Source organism: Xyrauchen texanus, chromosome 22 (genome assembly GCF_025860055.1).
Source record: "Xyrauchen texanus isolate HMW12.3.18 chromosome 22, RBS_HiC_50CHRs, whole genome shotgun sequence".
In the NCBI taxonomy this organism is placed as follows: Eukaryota; Metazoa; Chordata; class Actinopteri; order Cypriniformes; family Catostomidae; genus Xyrauchen; species Xyrauchen texanus.
Genome location: NC_068297.1, coordinates 20,737,571 through 20,754,826, shown reverse-complemented (window position 1 = coordinate 20,754,826; position 17,256 = coordinate 20,737,571). Strand labels below are relative to the sequence as shown.

Here is a 17,256-nt window from a genome sequence, read left to right as displayed (position 1 = left end):
GAGTTAAATTTCCTCCCAAACAAATTAGTTTTTTTTAAGGTTAACTCTGTCGAATAAATATGTTCATGTAAATATTGAAATCTACCTTCCTACCACTAGCAATTTCTGGGAGAAGGCAAGGGAGGCATTGTCTCCATAAAAGTTCGGGTGAGAAAAATAAACGACTGTACATAAATAAATCAAATTAAATATTACAAAATGTGAGCCCAGACAATGTGTGTTGCAGTCATATTTCTAAAGTCACTCTATCAAACAGTGACACCCAGTGAATAAAGTTTTTTTAGGAGGCAGTGTCTGTCAAGCCTCCCTTCAGTTTGTTTCAATAACATTGAGTGCCTAAGCATGGTATGAATGTGAGGCAGGTAACTTGCTCGTCAAGCGCAGAACCCACACTCATGTCGTCCAGGAGGTCAGCCTGGTACGCCTGTAAAACAGCATAGCGTGCAGAGCACCACCAGCCTGACCTGCTGCTTGATAAGCCCTTCCCACTAAAGTGGAGGTTGTCCTACAAGGCTTTGAGGGGAGAGAGGGCTTCTTAAGTGACGATGCCGAGCCTGGCGAGAGATAGCCCGCAAGCGTCTCTTCGACCGGCGGCATCACTGAATACCCCCGTGCCTCAGCACACACGATAGTCGAATATAATGACGTCGAGGGTATGTGAACACGGGAAGAAAATATATATATATATATTTTTTATTTTTTTATTTATTTATTTTTTTAAGGGGTTCTCCATGAGCGATAAAGCTCTTCATGGAGGTTATCAAAGAAGGGAAGGGACCCATGAGGCGTTCCCTTTTTCGACTAGAAGATAAAATCTATCCCCTAATTTGGAGCGTTTGGGGGTCTCTTTTTCACGTGGCCAGTCCAATCTGGCAACCGCACGAGTAACAACATCGAGCAATTCCTCCGTAGATTTTCTATCGCGGACGGAAAGCTCGGAGGCGGGAAGAGAATCGCGATCCACCTCATGATCCGAAGAAGCGTCGGAACGCGCTTCGAGATCATGTGAAGGACCAGCTGGGTTTGGGGAGAAAGTGAGAGAAAGTGAGAGAAAGGGAACAACCCGTCTCTTGCTCCTCAGCCAGCAAGAGAGTGCTGACTCCCGGAAGCAAGCGAGGCGAGCACGACGCACTCTGCCTGTTAAAGCAAATCGCAGTGCTCGCACCCGCCCTGCTGCAACGCGAGAGCAGCGTGCTCTTACCCCCAAACAAACAGCAAAAACTGATGTGTGTCATCTTCAGCTATAAAGCGAGAAGAGGGGAACACGCACCATTTGCGGCTTTCAGTCATTCTCTCTTTTTTTTCTTTCTTTTTTACAAATATATATTTTCTAAACAGAAGAGAAAAGAGAACAACATTCACTGCACACTGCCTAACTGATTCTAACTTCTAACAGAGGAAAGAAAGTTTTGACAGGGTTTGTGAAACACACAGAAACAGAATCGCTCTGAAAAAAGAGTTTCTGATGACACCTGGTGACGTATCCATTTATAGCCTGGCCACAGGTGCATCTAATGATTACATCAGCCAAGGCTATAAATTCCAGTCAATGTTCATTGACGTGTTACACACACTATTTCAGCTCGGTTCACAGCTAGAATTGTTCCCCATAGCGCTTAGCAGCGCAGCATCAAAGTGAAGCTTTTTGTAAAGGGAAAATGAAATGTACATGCATATGCTTGTTGCTGTATTCTTGTAGGTATTTTTTAGGCAATGTAAAAAAATATATTTTTATTTTACTTGATTTAATAAACAGTGTTAATGTGATCTTACAAAAATATATATGTATTTCATGATTATTTACAGTGTAAGTGTAAGGTATTTCATATGCCTTCCAGTACAGAAATCAGATACATGACAATTAACATATATAGTCAAATATAAAAATTTTGTTTTACCACTTGAAGTATCTTTCAAACAAGACCAAGAGTATGCCTGTAGTCCAAAGCATTTATGAATTACCATCCGTTAAGTTTTTAATCAACAAGTAGAGTTTAGATGAAATCCAGTGGCAATATTGGGTACTGCGCCTAAACAAAAACGTTACAGCAAATTAATTTTTTGGCATATCAAGCTAAGACTTATGACTTTTGTTTCATAGCATTTTTAGAGTCATCAGAGACAGTTTTTATTATATTTATTATATATTATATTAAGAAAAAAAGTTTGGAGCAGGATATTTTCATAAAACTTCTATCAATATTTTCACTTCAACAATAAACCACTAAGTGTCTTCTTTCAAACAAGACCAAGATTAGGTCTGTGGTCCAAAGCATTCATGAATTACAACCATTTAAATCTGTGTTTATCATTTTCTGATAAATGATAAAAAGAGGGGTGCCGATGTGCATTTTAGAGCAAGCATACTCCCTTTTTTTATATCATATGTTGTGATAAATCAGATTTCAGATTTGTATTGGTTTAACCTGAAAGCTATGTAAATGTCAGCTGGAACTGAAATAGGAATTCACATAACATTTTTTTTAAAACTCTTGAGATGGCTCTGCCACATTTAAAAAAATCCACCACACCACTAAACCTTGCTTACACACTAGTGCAATGTTCTATCAGATGAGCTACTGCGCAACTTGATCATGTTGAACAAGCTTGTAAATGTAGTTGATTATGTAATGCAAATGTTAAAACATACTATAGTAAAAGTCTTTTGATGTCATAAGATAGCATTGTGTAAGGAAAATTTAGTAAGCGATTATGAACTGATAATCTGCCATTTTACTTGTGATATGTGTGAAAGTCAGTAATGTTTTGTGTCTCAAGTGTTCATTTCACAGTGAACTTCCATGATACATATGGGAACCATGCAAAAATCATTTTGTAAAAATGTAGGTATGGTAGTGCGTTTCTATGACAACAGTTAAATCGTACACTTAACTGGTAACAAGGATAATGGCTTTATCTGTTCATATAAGCAGGTCACCAGTTGAACTAGATTAGCAGTTTGTTTGTTTTTTTAACCTACCAGGAAACCTTGCTTACCATCATCCACCAATAGGCATATACATATGATATGAGGGCGCAAAGCTTGCATGATAACCAGACAAGGATGTACAGCCACCCCCGCCAACCCTCCCCTGGCTCATGCCACTCACACATGATGAAATAATGCTGGCATACCTGCTGCTCACCAACGCCTCTGCCGTCCATCCTGGCACATAAAGCATGTGTATGGAGAGTGGGGCTGGCAGGAGTAAATTGAAAGCACAGGCAGAGGAGGGAGATCCATTTGGAGGAGGGTGTGGGGACTGATGACTGTATTTCTGCTGACCCTCCCCCTGCTCCCCGCACAAAGCCCCGCTACCGTATTTCACCGGAGGGGAAGCAGCCTGTGATTGAAACATCTCAAACTCAGCGCCCCCTGTCTGATTGATGTGTGCAGGGGCCTGACAAAGCCTTTGAGATTCAACTTGTTCTTTTCTCTTACAAAGATATAGAGGGAGAAGTGGACCAGGACACGTGTAGACGATAGAAGAGAGGAAGAGGAAGTGAAAGGGAAAGCATGCAGGCTGGGCGACATACAGAATATTTTCAAAATATTTGCAATGAATTCGCAAGCTATGTAAAATTTAAGGAATAGTTTACCCAAAAACAAATATTTTATCTTAATTTACTCACCCTCATGTCTTTCCAAACATGTATGAGTTTCTTTCTTATGTAGAATACAAAATTAGATGTTTTAATGAACATAGCTTTCCAATACAGTGGGACTGATTGTTGAGAAGCAATCTGGATTTTGAGTAATTTTTAAGTGAAAATCTTGATGTCCGTTGTGCATTCCTAATCGTTATGAGAGCAGCTTTGTTCACAGTGGTTTGCGTGTTCACTGTAAACTTCGTGCTATAAACAATGCAAGTTTTTGTGAACAAGCTTCTCTCATAGCAGTTATGAATGCGCAACTGACTGATTTTTTTTTTTACTGAGAATTTTCATTTTTGGGATGCTTTAAATTACATTGTGTATATCGCAATCATTTTAATGTGCTTTTATTTCACAAAGACCAAGCCATTAGTATAATTTGGTGATCTTTCCTTGTCTCATTAATAAAAGAGCATTACGACAATTAATAGGGTCTCTGATTAAAAGTTCTATTGCAAAAACAATATTAAAGTTGAAAGGTACAGTTTGTTCACTTCTGAGAATTACTTCAGTGAACGTCTGTTTCAATGAATCGACTCTGATTTAAAGAATCATTTGAGTCATCACAAAATGGTAATTGAAGTTTCTGCATGGCATTTTACATGTACTACAATGCTTTAGTAGAATATATATTAAGGTGCAGCGGTTAGCACTGTCGCCTCACAGCAAGAAGGTTGTGGGTTCAAACCCTGGTTGCCTCGGCCTTTCTGTGTGGAGTTTGCATGTTCTCCCCGTGTCTGCGTGGGTTCTCTCCGGGTACTCCGGCTTCCTCCCACCATCCAAAAGACATGCAGGCTAGGTTAATTGGTGTCTCCAAAAAAATTGCCCTAGGTGTGGATGTGGATGTGGAGGTGAGTGTGAGTGTATGTCTGTCTATGTGTGGCCCTGCGATGGACTGGCGACCTGTCCAGGGTGTCCCCCGCCTTTCGCCCAATGTTAGCTGAGATAGGCTCCAGCCCCCCGCGACCCTGTACACAGGATAAGCGGTTGACGATGGATGGATGGATGAAATAGTAGTTTACCTTATGTTTATTTAGTGTAAAACAATGTGGAAAAGATGCCTTTATTATTTCTAACTAGTGTTTGGTTATTTTACTTCTTGCTTTACACATTGGTAGAAATCATTGTTACACTGACTGAAAAAAGGAACTTTTCAGACCTTTTTAGAGCAAACGCATGAATATCAAGAAATATATTGAATGTATGTCATAAGGCTGAAATATTTTGAGATATAATTTGTATCTATATCGCACAGTTAATTTTTAATGCATTTTCACAGTCTGTTTGTTTCTTTGCATCATATTTTTCAGGTTTCTTCCTGTCAGAGGTGGGGCTGAGCGAGTGTGTAGTGTGTGAATGTCACTCGGTCGGATCTGTGGGGCAGGTGTGTGCTGCCACTCGGGCCAGTGTGTTTGTGCTCACCCATCACTGACCGGTCGCAGATGTGACCAGTGCCAGTATCTCTTCTTTGGCTTCAATCCAAATGTTTGCAGGTCAGTGCTACACTAACACTCTTATCTCAGCCACGTTCAAGTGAGATATTTTCAATTATTACTATGCAGAAAGATATGTCTTCAGGTAAAAAGACCACAACCTCTGATGAAAGTGTAAATCACTGCTCGAAATTACTCCAGACCTCCCTCCCGTCATAGAGACTGAACGCTAATGCCCATTTAGAAAATCATGCACATCGCTTTTCACAGCGATTTGAGCCAGTTAGCTGCTTACTGGCCCACGGGTTCAGACAGAACCGGCAAAGGTCAAATTAGCCATTAAAGTCTCCTGCCTCTAAATGAGGCTGCATTTTAATGCTCTCTGCATAGTTGATTTGTTGGATACATCAATTAGATTGTAAATACATCATATGTTAGCTGTCTTAATGATATACTCGAAAGCAGCTCCCCAGCTTGAACATATGGCCTAAGTTAAAGATGCAAAACTTGGCATTCTCAGGAGTAAGTGGATGGGGAAATCTTTTTTCATGGTTTTCATTTTTTTGTTGTTGTTGTTTGTTTTTACTGTATACAGTAGGTTTTCTTTGATGATTTTTTTTTATTTAGGTCTTGGTGCTTTTTTGCCTATGTCTCATGAAATTAACTTTCTGAAGGCTTGCAGGAGATATTTAACTATGCCAAACATGTTGGGTGCAGAAAACGAATGGAGGGGAACATTGTCTGCCATATCAAGCATAGTTTACCTTTTAAGTCTTTACCCAAAATAAAAAAATATGATATTGGGATGTACGGTAGGCAGGGAGCATTAATTGTTGGCAGGTGAGATGAAAATAGCATGAGCGTGTGTTATAAATACATCAACAAAATGACTACCGGACATCACAAATTGTTAATCCATACAAGTCGTGACAGATCGCTGCATACACAATCCATCCAGCTGCACTCATTCGCCTGTAAGAATGAAAAATGAACTATTTAAACAGATTATAGGGGGAGCTTGAACTACATCAGGAGATTGTACACAATAAAGATTTCTTTATGTAAATATTATAAACTCATTTGTCTGCCCCGGAATCAATAAGACGGTGCATCGTATTTTGTTTTCTCATATTGGGCCGTCCGCTGCGGACTACCTAATAGAGCTAGTTAAAACCCCACAATATGGTTAGGGAAGATTAACCATCAAAGCAAATAAAAAACATGGGCTACATAGAGAGTGGTATTTGGGTAATCATTTAACCTTGGGGGGAAATATAGGTTTTATTTTACACAGGAGTAGGTTATATTCATATCCAACAGAATGGGATTTAGCTGCTTATTTTTGTCATCAGTCAAACTTTAGTCATATTTGAATTTGTTGTTCACAAACTTTTGCAACACCTGTTCTAGACCAACGTCGAGGCACAATCTGTAGTAATTTACTTTGATAGCTGCAAGCTATTGATATACAATATTTCCATTGTGGAAAACGTAAACATGTGGAACTTGGCAATATTGATACCGATATCCATATTATTCATCACTTGGCTTCATTTTTGCATCGTTGACGATGGGGAAAAAAAAGTTGAACCACATTGGGAAATGGGTAGCTTAGCCCAAAAAGCCCCTCAGTTGACAGAACAAATTTTCAGCTCATTAAGAGTCTGTGGCTTTTATCAGCTGCTTTCGAGGGTGTCAGTCTCTTGGACCCCACATCACCCACTGTTTCCCCCTCAGGGCTTTTCCTCCACCATCCCCTACACCCCTCTCAGATGTGTTACTGACAGGTGCATCTGTGAATGTCTCCAGTTAGTCACAGTGTCTCCCTACCCTCACACAAACTAACACACACAATCAAGTGGAAGACACTCGCTGTGTAAAATAATCTGGACTTGTTACTTTTGGTTAATTACCTGATTTCATGTCCTATACACTCATTGACACATTTATTTTTGTATGTCCATTCATTAATTTCATCATCAAGACCTTTGCTGCAGCCCAGGTAGTTATTTGGATCCATGTGACTTGCTCCCACCTTTCAGGTGTAGCATTTGCCACTGGTCATAAACAGTTTGCACAAAGACTGCCCCATATGGTAGCATGTGCTGTTGAATCCCCCACAGGATGGCATCCACGTGGCTCACACATAGACACATGTACATCACAAGAGACACAAAACATTTTTGCATGGGACCCCCCCCCCCCCCACCCGCTTAACAGTTGGGCCAGTTGCCATGCCGTTTCCTCTTCCCAGTCCAGCCCTGGCAGTGAAATATGAAGTATCCTTAAATGTCTTATGATTGGAGTTGGAATCAGAAGTCCATCTTAATTGACTGAAGTGATGTCTGGCTGGCACTGGCTGCATTTAGTCATCATCACTCAGAGACACATAGCAGTGGAGTCTGACACCAAGCAGGAACGGAGGTGGATCTGGCCGGCTCTGGTAAATAATTCCTGAGGTTGAGACAGGGAAACAAATAAAATAATATTCGCGTAGATGCCATTCAATTTATTGCAGAGAAATGTTTCTGAGAAATGTTTCTGATTCTGGCAGACCTAACTAAAGCAGCCTAATTGTGAGTTTGTGGGAAAATGAGTGAGGTTAAATAGATGAGGTTTTAGTCTAGACTTAAACTCAGTGAGTGTGTCTGTGTCCCAAACAGTGTTAGGGAGACTATTCCATAGTTTAGGAGACTAATAGGAAAATGATCTACCTTCTTTTGTGGATTTTGATATTCTAGGAACTATTAACAGGCCAGAATTTTGTGATCGCAATGAACGTGAGCTAGACCATTCAAAGCTTTGTATGTAGTTTACAGAATTAAAAAATTAATTAGAAATTTAACAGGTAGCCAACCTAACGATGATAAAATTGGGCTAATATGATCATATTTCTTGGATGTTGTCAGCAATATGGCAGCTGCATTTTTAACCAATTGAAGTTTATTTATTGAACTTGCTGGACATCCTACCAGTAATGTATTACCATAATCTAGTCTTGAGGTCATGAACGCACAAATTGTGTCTAGGTAGAACCGAGGCGTGAAAGTGCGTGTCCTTCAGGTCTAATACCGCGAACCAATCTTGATGCCAGGTGCACGCAAAAATTTATTTCTGCATCAGCATCTTGAACGGGAGTGTGTAAGGCCCGGTTCAGAACTCGCAGCTCCAAGATTGGCCGCAACTCACTGCTTTGATTTGGCATGATTAAGTAAGTGCTGTAGAACCCTTTCCCCATCTTGGCTGGAGGGACACATCTCATGCACTATTCGCACTGGTGAAATTAATTGCGTGGCCTAGTCAGATGGTCCTGGCCAGCCACCACGACAAGTTGGAAAGCGTTAGCCACACGTTCAAGCTCTGGGAAAGGGCTACTTAGGGGATGATCACGTCTGACGTACCTAGGGGTGGGGCCTCGCTGCGGGGGTAGCAGGCAACGTTGCGTCGAGGAATGTTGCTTCGACCTGAGGCGGCTGTAATGAGGGGGCGCTCAAACCACTTACCTTACTCTGCAAAATCGGCATAGGGCGGGTTACTGACTGAAGAGGAGTGCCTCTTGGGCCATCCTCGAGACTCATCACAACCGGTGGGCCCTATCTGCGGGTGTTATTAGTGTCCGACGGCTGTGGCAATGGCGGCTGTGGACACCGATTACGTGACCCAAGGAGTGAGGAAACTGCTCTTTTTTTGACACTTTTGGTACTTTTTGGGTGCGGCAAAGGAAAAGGATTTACCTCCCAGCCCTCCACCAGGGGATCGCAGTTCTGAGCGCAGTACCGTTCCATACTGCACTCAGAACCATTCGGCTCGATGGTTGAAAAGTGGCTAAAGTTGTATAATCTGGTCATCCATGAACCGACATGGTATGTCACAACCATGAGCACATTAACATTTGAACAGATATGTTTACATATCATCACCTGTTTGGAATTCACCAACTTAGCAGGGTATTGTTACTAATTTTACATGCAAAGAGCTTAGCCAATCAAACAGAGGTAAGATTCATGTAAAAGTCTTAAAGTGACAGCAACAAAAAGACCCTTTTTGATTCTAACACCCTGCCTACACTACACACGTGTGGCATGGCCCGATGCAAAAAAAGCAAATCACTCCCAATTTAATCAAGGATGCTGGATGCGTCTGTATCATTGCGACTTGTCACACAGACAGATAACGGATGCCCCGTTCTATTTTGCACTGCACATGCTGACACTACTCCTGCCAACAAGACAAACAAATGGATTAGGACATTCGCTTTGATGTGTCCACTGTAGACAGCCTCAAGGCATTGCCAATTTAAACTCAAAATCCAGTGTAGACAGGGTGAGAGTTTAATAAAAAAAAAGATATGTGCCTTATCCCATTATAAATGTACATTAAATGAATGCAAAATTGTAAATAAATAATAATAAAAAAAGGTTTGCTAGATTTACCCTGCTAAATTAAGATGGAAATGTGGCATCAGTCTGTTAAAAAGGACCATTAGCATGCATAATGGAAAACTAAAAATGTAATCATCTCTCTCTGATACAGGGACTATGCTTAACACAGACACTGTCTTACACAACATACTCTTACCAGCTCATAACCATCAATATCCATGCTATTACCAGCAGAACACTGGTCAGCTTGCACACCCTGTCTGCTGTACCTGATCAAGAGGAGCTCCAGTTAAACCAGTGCTTCCTTTAACTAGACTGAACCCCTGAACACCAAAGGCCCAATGGAGAGCTATATTTTGAGCTCAATACAATTTGACTGGAGAGGAGAGGATTCACTACACAGGACTTCAAACAGAGGCTACCGCTGAGGAGCTGCAACCCTTCACTTGATACAACTTCAGTCTGCAGGCTTGCACTAATGGAGGTTGTGCTCACAGCTAGAGTCTAATAGTGCTTACCGCTCCGATACCTCCCCAGCAGCAGCCTGCACCCTGAATCATTAGGATCTACAAAACTCTAGGTGAATTGGAAACTTCCAGCGTTACATTACATTTACGCATTTGGCAGACGCTTTTATCCAAAGCGACTTACAGAGCCCTTATTACAGGGACAATCCCCCCGGAGCAACCTGGAGTTAAGTGCCTTGCTCCAGGACACACTGGTGGTGGCTGTGGGGTTCGAACCAATGACCTTCTGATTTCCAGTTTACCAGTTATGTTGTTTAGACCGCTACACCTACACCACCACCACTCCCGTTACACAATGGTACTGACAGAATATAACATTTCAAGTCAATTACAACAGCGATGGTCAAAAAACTTTTACAAAACAGACACTGTTTGCAGACATCGCTCATTATGAATGCTGTATACTGGTAATACATCGACATATGTCGACATATGTATATCATCAGATATCATTTATGAAATCACCTGGTGAAATATAGCCTGCGGCATACACAGAGCCGCAGATGAGCCGAAACTGCACACACACCCTTTCGTTTTTAAGCAGGCACACACGCCAATTCGGACAAGCAAAACAATAACTAAAGTGATTGGGTGTTCATTGCTAACAATATGTTTCCCTACTCCGCTAACGAAGATGACTGAATTATTAAAACACTTGAGCCGCATAACAGCATCCCTCATATACATTTTAACAGCAAAGTTCCATAGTGATGTACAGCTTACGAATAATTAATATATGTGCAGTAGATTTTAAAACACATTTTATGTTGATGCATTCAGCGTAGTAGTGCAGGTATTAAGTAAAATGTTGATTTAAGGCTGGATTACGCTACACAACTTTTAGCCCAGATTTTCAGTTGGGCCGAGTCTGTGTTTGTTGGCACTAGTTGAGACTTGTCGGCTCCAGTTGGAGTTGACAAAATCGCATAGTAGATATATGATGGGTACAGACTCCAATTTTGTACCCTCAGACTGATTCCATCTAGTCTGAGGATAGGAATCATGTTTGATATTTTTGAGCTGACTACCCCATGACTACAGAGGAAATATCATTGTGTGATGCTCCACAACTTAAATTTTAAGTTATACGGTGAGCAGCCAATGGAAATAGAGCACACTAAGCTCAAGAAATGGAGATAGCTAACAAGCACTCAAGAGGAGTTTAACTTTTAACAACACTCACTCATCTCAACTCCCATTTCTGTCTCTAGTGGCCATGTCTTCACGCCCAAGAATGCACCTAAATGTGCTCGACCCGTTTTTTAATTGACACTGAACACAGAGCAGCAACAACAGCAGCCAGTACCGTTTCCACATTTGTTTACGTCTGTGAGCACCTCCAAATATGCAAGAGCATGTATTTCCATCCTGTGTTGCCAGAATGGGTGAAGAATTGTGCAGAGAAAATTGGCTCTGAGAAAAATTTGCTTTGGCAGGTTGAGAAAATTTGGGCTGGTTTGGTACTATTTGAGCTTGTTTTAAAAATTATAAAATCAATTATATTTTAGTATAAGAATTATACAAATTCCATTGATCATGCAACTAAAACCAAGAAAATTACTCCACACACAATTATTCAATCAATCAAAACACTGATTGACAGAAAATGTTTTCAGACCTGCTACAAGTTACCACACCCACTAGCATGTTCTAAACCAGCAGGCGATCTGCAGATGTTGCGTGTAGACTTTAGCGATAGAAGTTAGAAAATTGTAACAATGACAAAGTGGTGAAAATGGGGGAAATAGCCAATCTTAAGTCATGATCAACCTCAAGACGTTTTTCTTATGTCCATTTGACACTATTGCATCCCAATTTTAAAGGGGTCATGACATGGTTTTTTTTATTGTATTATTATGTTCCCTTAGGTGCAATTATAGTATTAATATATTTTTTTTTAAGAAAAACTTTTAAAATCTAGTGATTTATGACCTTTTCCCACCCTGTTTCTCATCCTCTGATTCAAACAGTCTGTTTTGGGGGCGTTTTCCATTGAAGACCTCAGTGTTAACGCCCACTGTTATGATTGGCTAACGTCAGTGCCTATGTATCAATTATTGACGCCCCCAGCCAGAACAATATGCAAGTAAACTAAGTAAAAACACTGTGATTATTCATAATGAATGAAATTGCGCTTTAAAAAGTAGTTTAAAGTTTAAAATAGATTACTTACAGTTTGCGTCGTCGTTGTTCCCAGAATAGTAGGCACGGACTTATCTTTGAGCAACAGTTTTCTGGCAAAGCCAGCATCATATTGAGATTTGTTCTCAAAACAGTCATCCTTAAAATGTACAGAACAAACGCTTAAGTTAACACTGCCGTGACTGGGACGTCCTCAAAAAATAAACTGCATCCATTTTTCCCTGACGTCTGGATCTTTCGGCAGCTTATTCAGAGGTTTTGTTTGACCACAGCCAGGAACAGCACATCTGTGTGGCATCGTAATTTTCCTGTGCACAAGTAGTCTCTGTCAGAGCTCGCTGTCCATCGACTGAACACTTGTGAGGCGCACGGCGATACTGAAATCAGCGTAGTTGTCTTGCGCTTAAAGCGTAGTTATCTTGTGCTGGAGGCGGTCATATGCAAACGCTGTTACGTCACTTCTAACCGACACGTCACTTCTAACCATGAATCCAGAACGAGCTGTATTTTGAGCTTGATTAAATAAATGATTCGTTTAGAATGGGGAGGACGTCTTAAAATATTAAACTTGCAGGACGTTTTAATGATACAAAGACCTCTTATATACCAAAAGATCAAGGCAAATTTGGTTTCTCATGTCATGACCCCTTTAACCCAGGTTACTAGTAGTCCAAGTCGAAGCTAGAAAAAAAGGTTATAAAAAGAAAGTGTTATAGTATGCATATATATGTAAATTGAATTTTATTTTATTAATATCTGTTGAGAGTGTTGTTCTGAAGAGAGTTTTATACATTTTTAAGAAAATTTATAAAGTTGAGAAATAAATTTCATTTGGAATAATGATAATTAAGCTCTGCCCTGTATCTGCTGCATCATTGGAGATTTTGAGGGAGAGCACGGTTGATGAAGCTGCTTCTGTTATGCCGCCTAAAAAGATTAGAAAGGACATAACTAAAAGTTGGATTTCAGAGATAAGAGAGAGAGAAATTTAAAAATAGAAGCATGGATTTAACATTATTGGGTTAAACAATCGTGAGTGAGAGCTGACTCTTGGAAGTTTTGCTCTTCAGGAAACATTCTTTTAATTAAATCAAGTTCTCTTGGTAAGTGAAACTAAAACTATCTCATGTATTGAGATCTTGCTTAACTACTTGTTAATTGTTGTTTAAATCTTAAATGCTGTGTTATATACAGTTATATGTAAAAGGTGTATAAAAGCCAATTTTGGGTTCAAAGAAAGAGAAGATAATATGTGAATGTTTCATAATGAAAGGAAAGAAGTATTATTTAAAAGTTGAAAGTTACTTTTGAAGTTTTATAAGTGTTATTACAAGTATTTGCAGGTGTATTTGAGATATGAGCTATTCAAGCTAACCATGCAGTGCACACGTGCTGAGGGTGATGAGGCCCAATATATATCGTCGTTTTATATTAAAGTGATCTTAGCATGTTAATGTTAGATGAAAAGGAAGTAAAATATGTGTAATGTTACTTTATTTGCAAGTTGATTGTTGTAACAATGTATATAATGCATTGAGTATCTAATAGTGTTTTTGGCCTTGTCTTTTGCAAGGTTGTTTTTTTTTTCCAATCTATCTTCACTGGAGTTGGATGCTGATCACATTTTGCTCAGTATTTGATGATTTCCAAAGAGGATTCTGAAATCAAATTGTCCCTGCCTCACGCTAAAAGGTGTCAATGCGGTGCAGGAACTGGCGAGCCATAACCATATAAGGACTGAAACTTATATGAAGTACTTCAAAAGGAATTCCGGGGAAGCAGTGTCATTACACTAACACTGAACTGAATTGTTATCTCAGTTTATATTGAGCCTGGTATTGAATGCCAATTTGATTTAATGTGATTTATCATTTTCTGAAATGTTATTGTGCTTTCTTTTCTTTTCTTTTTTGTAGTTTTTTTTCTTTGTTTGATCTCAAAAGACGACAAATAATATTTGAAAAGAGGTACTCCAAAGGGTCATTTATTGATCAATTATAGTGAATAATTATCAAAAAGGGAATAAATAAACTAATTAGGACTGAGCTCATTTCTAATTGAGAAAATAAAAGATAAATAAATGTATTAGTATTTATTAATAAATGTCAAAAGAAATAAAAAAATAGCCAATAGTAATTAAAATGGGTAATTAATTAATAAATTAAAAGTTAGAATACATTTCAGAGTCTAAATTGAAAGAAGTCTTGTGTATTGTGATGTTTTAATCATTTTGTTTTTTCCATACATCTAACCAGTTTTTTTTACTACAGCCAGTGTTGTTGTCGTTTCCTTCCTACCTTGTTGTTGAGCCTGTCTCTTGAGCGAGTTTAGTCTTCTGATAACTGGTCCATATCTGAAATTAGTGCATCCTCCTTTTGCTCATTTCCATTGGTCGCAGGGTGCGGGAGAGGATTGCCCTCACGTCATGGCGCGGGTTACATAATGGAGAAACTGCACCTGTTAATTAATGCCTTTTTGCAATAAGTTAAATTATGCTTGATGTGTACACTGCAGGTTATTTCGAGATTTTAGCACATGGTGATCATATTGCTCACTCTTCTAATAATCATATGGAAAGAGCATTTTCACATGTGAATTTGCCGCTCCTTTCATGGATGTGTGCACAGGCCTGAACACAAAATGGATGAATTCTTCATTGTGTTAATTCCTCACAGCTGTCTGGAAACTTTGACTCTTCTTTATATTTGCCAGTTCAGCTGACTGTATAATGATTAACAGTTATGTTCAAATTTGAGTTTTGAATGAGCCAATAAGCATTAAAAATTAGGATGATTGTATAAAATCAATATTTTAAATATTAGTTAATAAAATGAAATATTGAATGGTAAAAACATAACTTTACATAACATACCAATAACTTGAAAGACTTGAAAAGAGCCTGGTAGTGTATGATCCCCAGTTGTTTGATGTGTGATGCTCAATTCCCCTTCTGTCACTCTATGTTGTGTCGATGTAGTGACACCAGGGGTCACTCTTGAGAGTCCCAAACACGTTCCATTCTTTGAGATAAGACCAATGTATATTGGCGTGTGGAAATTGCATGCCCGGTCATATGGGTATAAAGGAGCTTGAATGCCCACTCCATTTAGAGTTTTCCTTCGGAGCCGAGCGGTTGTACTATCAGCGAGCTGAAAACTACTGCTGTCCCATTCACCTCTTTAAGAAACGTATGCTGTTGGATACACGGCACATTTCCAGCGGCTTTCTCTCCTTCTGCACGACATGTGCAGAATTCGCCCCTGGTTGCTTCGACAGCGCTAAAAGTGTTTATATTCCTGCAAAAGAGTATATTTTCTCTATTAGAACACACACATTGATGTTGAATGTCTTTATAAAGACGTGTCTTTATAAAGATGCTTTTCTGTCCTCACGTGTCTGGGCAGTGATCACACTGAGTCAGGATTTGTGGGTGGTTCATGTTCTGATTGTGAGAATATGGTGCAACGCAGCGCTCGCGGCTTGATGATTGGTTCCTGGGATCGGGGCGCAGCTTGCGGTATATGCCAGTATCATATACCAGCTGGCCGGGTGTATCACTTGCTTAATATAGTCTTTCCTCTCCCCTGAGGTGAAAACGTGCGCTTTTACCCCCAGTTGAGTTAACAAAGTCGTGGACCCTGGACGTCCTTCCTCCCTAGCCCTATGGTTCACGAGCTCAGCTGAGGAGTTCGCGGCCAGCCCCACTACAGTGTCTAATATGCCCTGTACTGGAATTGGTACCGATTACTCCGGTAACCCCTGTGATGTATGGTCTCCCTGTCGGCGGACCCACGTCTCCCTTGGGCAGAGCTCTCTCTGCCCCCGTTTGCTGTGTTTGTAGAGTTCCTCCCCCTTTTTCGTGGTGGGACCTACCACCGCGCCTCTTCCATGTGCGGCTGCTGAGCCCATGTGTTGTATTGCCACATGTTGACTTCCCCTTTTGGGCAGGATCTGGTCTCCGCAGGGTCTTTTCGCCCTGAAATAATAGGAAAGGAAAAGAACACCTTCCCCAATGTGTATGATAGCATTAGATGGCCCCATCCGAATCTAATACACTGTGGAGAAAAACAAAGAGAGAAAAGGCCACGGCTGGCAAGGCCTGCTCCCATGCTAGTTATGTCGCTCCTTTTGGGGCGTTGGGGGAGGTTACATGCAGTCTGATGCACCTGCTAATACGCACACAACAGCCTGCTTGCACCTGCATAAGCAGTTCACGTAACACGGTTCAGCTTGACACATCAAAGAGTGAGTGACAGAAGGGGAACATCATGTTTACTGTCGTAACCTCCGTTCCCTGATGGAGGGAACAAGACGTTGTGTCCCTCTTGCCACACCACTGTACTAGCCGCTGAAATGGCCGGACTTTGTGTCGGGTCCTCGGCACAAAACCTGAATGGAGTGGGCATTCCAGCTCCTTTATACCGTATGTCCGGTGGAGTGGCATGCAAATTCCACTCGCCAATTCTCATTAGCCTTTTTTTTTTAAAGAATGGGAGGTGTCAGGGCTCTCGAGTGACCCCTAGCATCACTACATCGACACAACGTCTCATTTCCTCCATCTGGGAACGGAGGTACCGACGTTTTTGTCTGTAGTTATTTTCAAAGTCTGTTAGTGTGTGATGCTTAATATATATATAAAAGTTGTCTATTGTAATCCAGCCTTTAGTAATTAGAGATGATTTTTGTTTTGGTTTGATGTCACCAAGATTTTTTTTTTTATTATATTATATATTGTTTAACATTTAATTAATTATTACTTAAGCAGTAAAGTTCTAATAGACAGATGGTTACACATTAAAAAAATATATTTACATTACTGTGCTATGAAATAAACTTGTGATTATTAGAAAGTTTATGATGATCTACCTTATTGTAACTTGAACCTATAGTGGCCTTTAAACTGTTTAATATTTAAACAAATATTGTTCAAGTCATACAAGCATGACAAGCAATATAAGCTTCAACAACCCTACCAGAAAACATATCCAGGCATTATAGCATGTAAAGAACTTTGCCATGCAGTTAACAGATTAACATCCTTCCTTCCAGACTGCAGCGATGCTGTCCTGAACTGTGTGACAATGTCTGACCGAACTGAACAGTGTAGTTTCCCCAGCT

General features: G+C 40.1%; 1 pseudogene; it reads left to right on the top strand.

The window, feature by feature from the left end:
• LOC127662676 (usherin-like) overlaps positions 1 to 17,256 on the top strand; it is a 388,775-nt pseudogene that overhangs the window by 113,311 nt on the left and 258,208 nt on the right.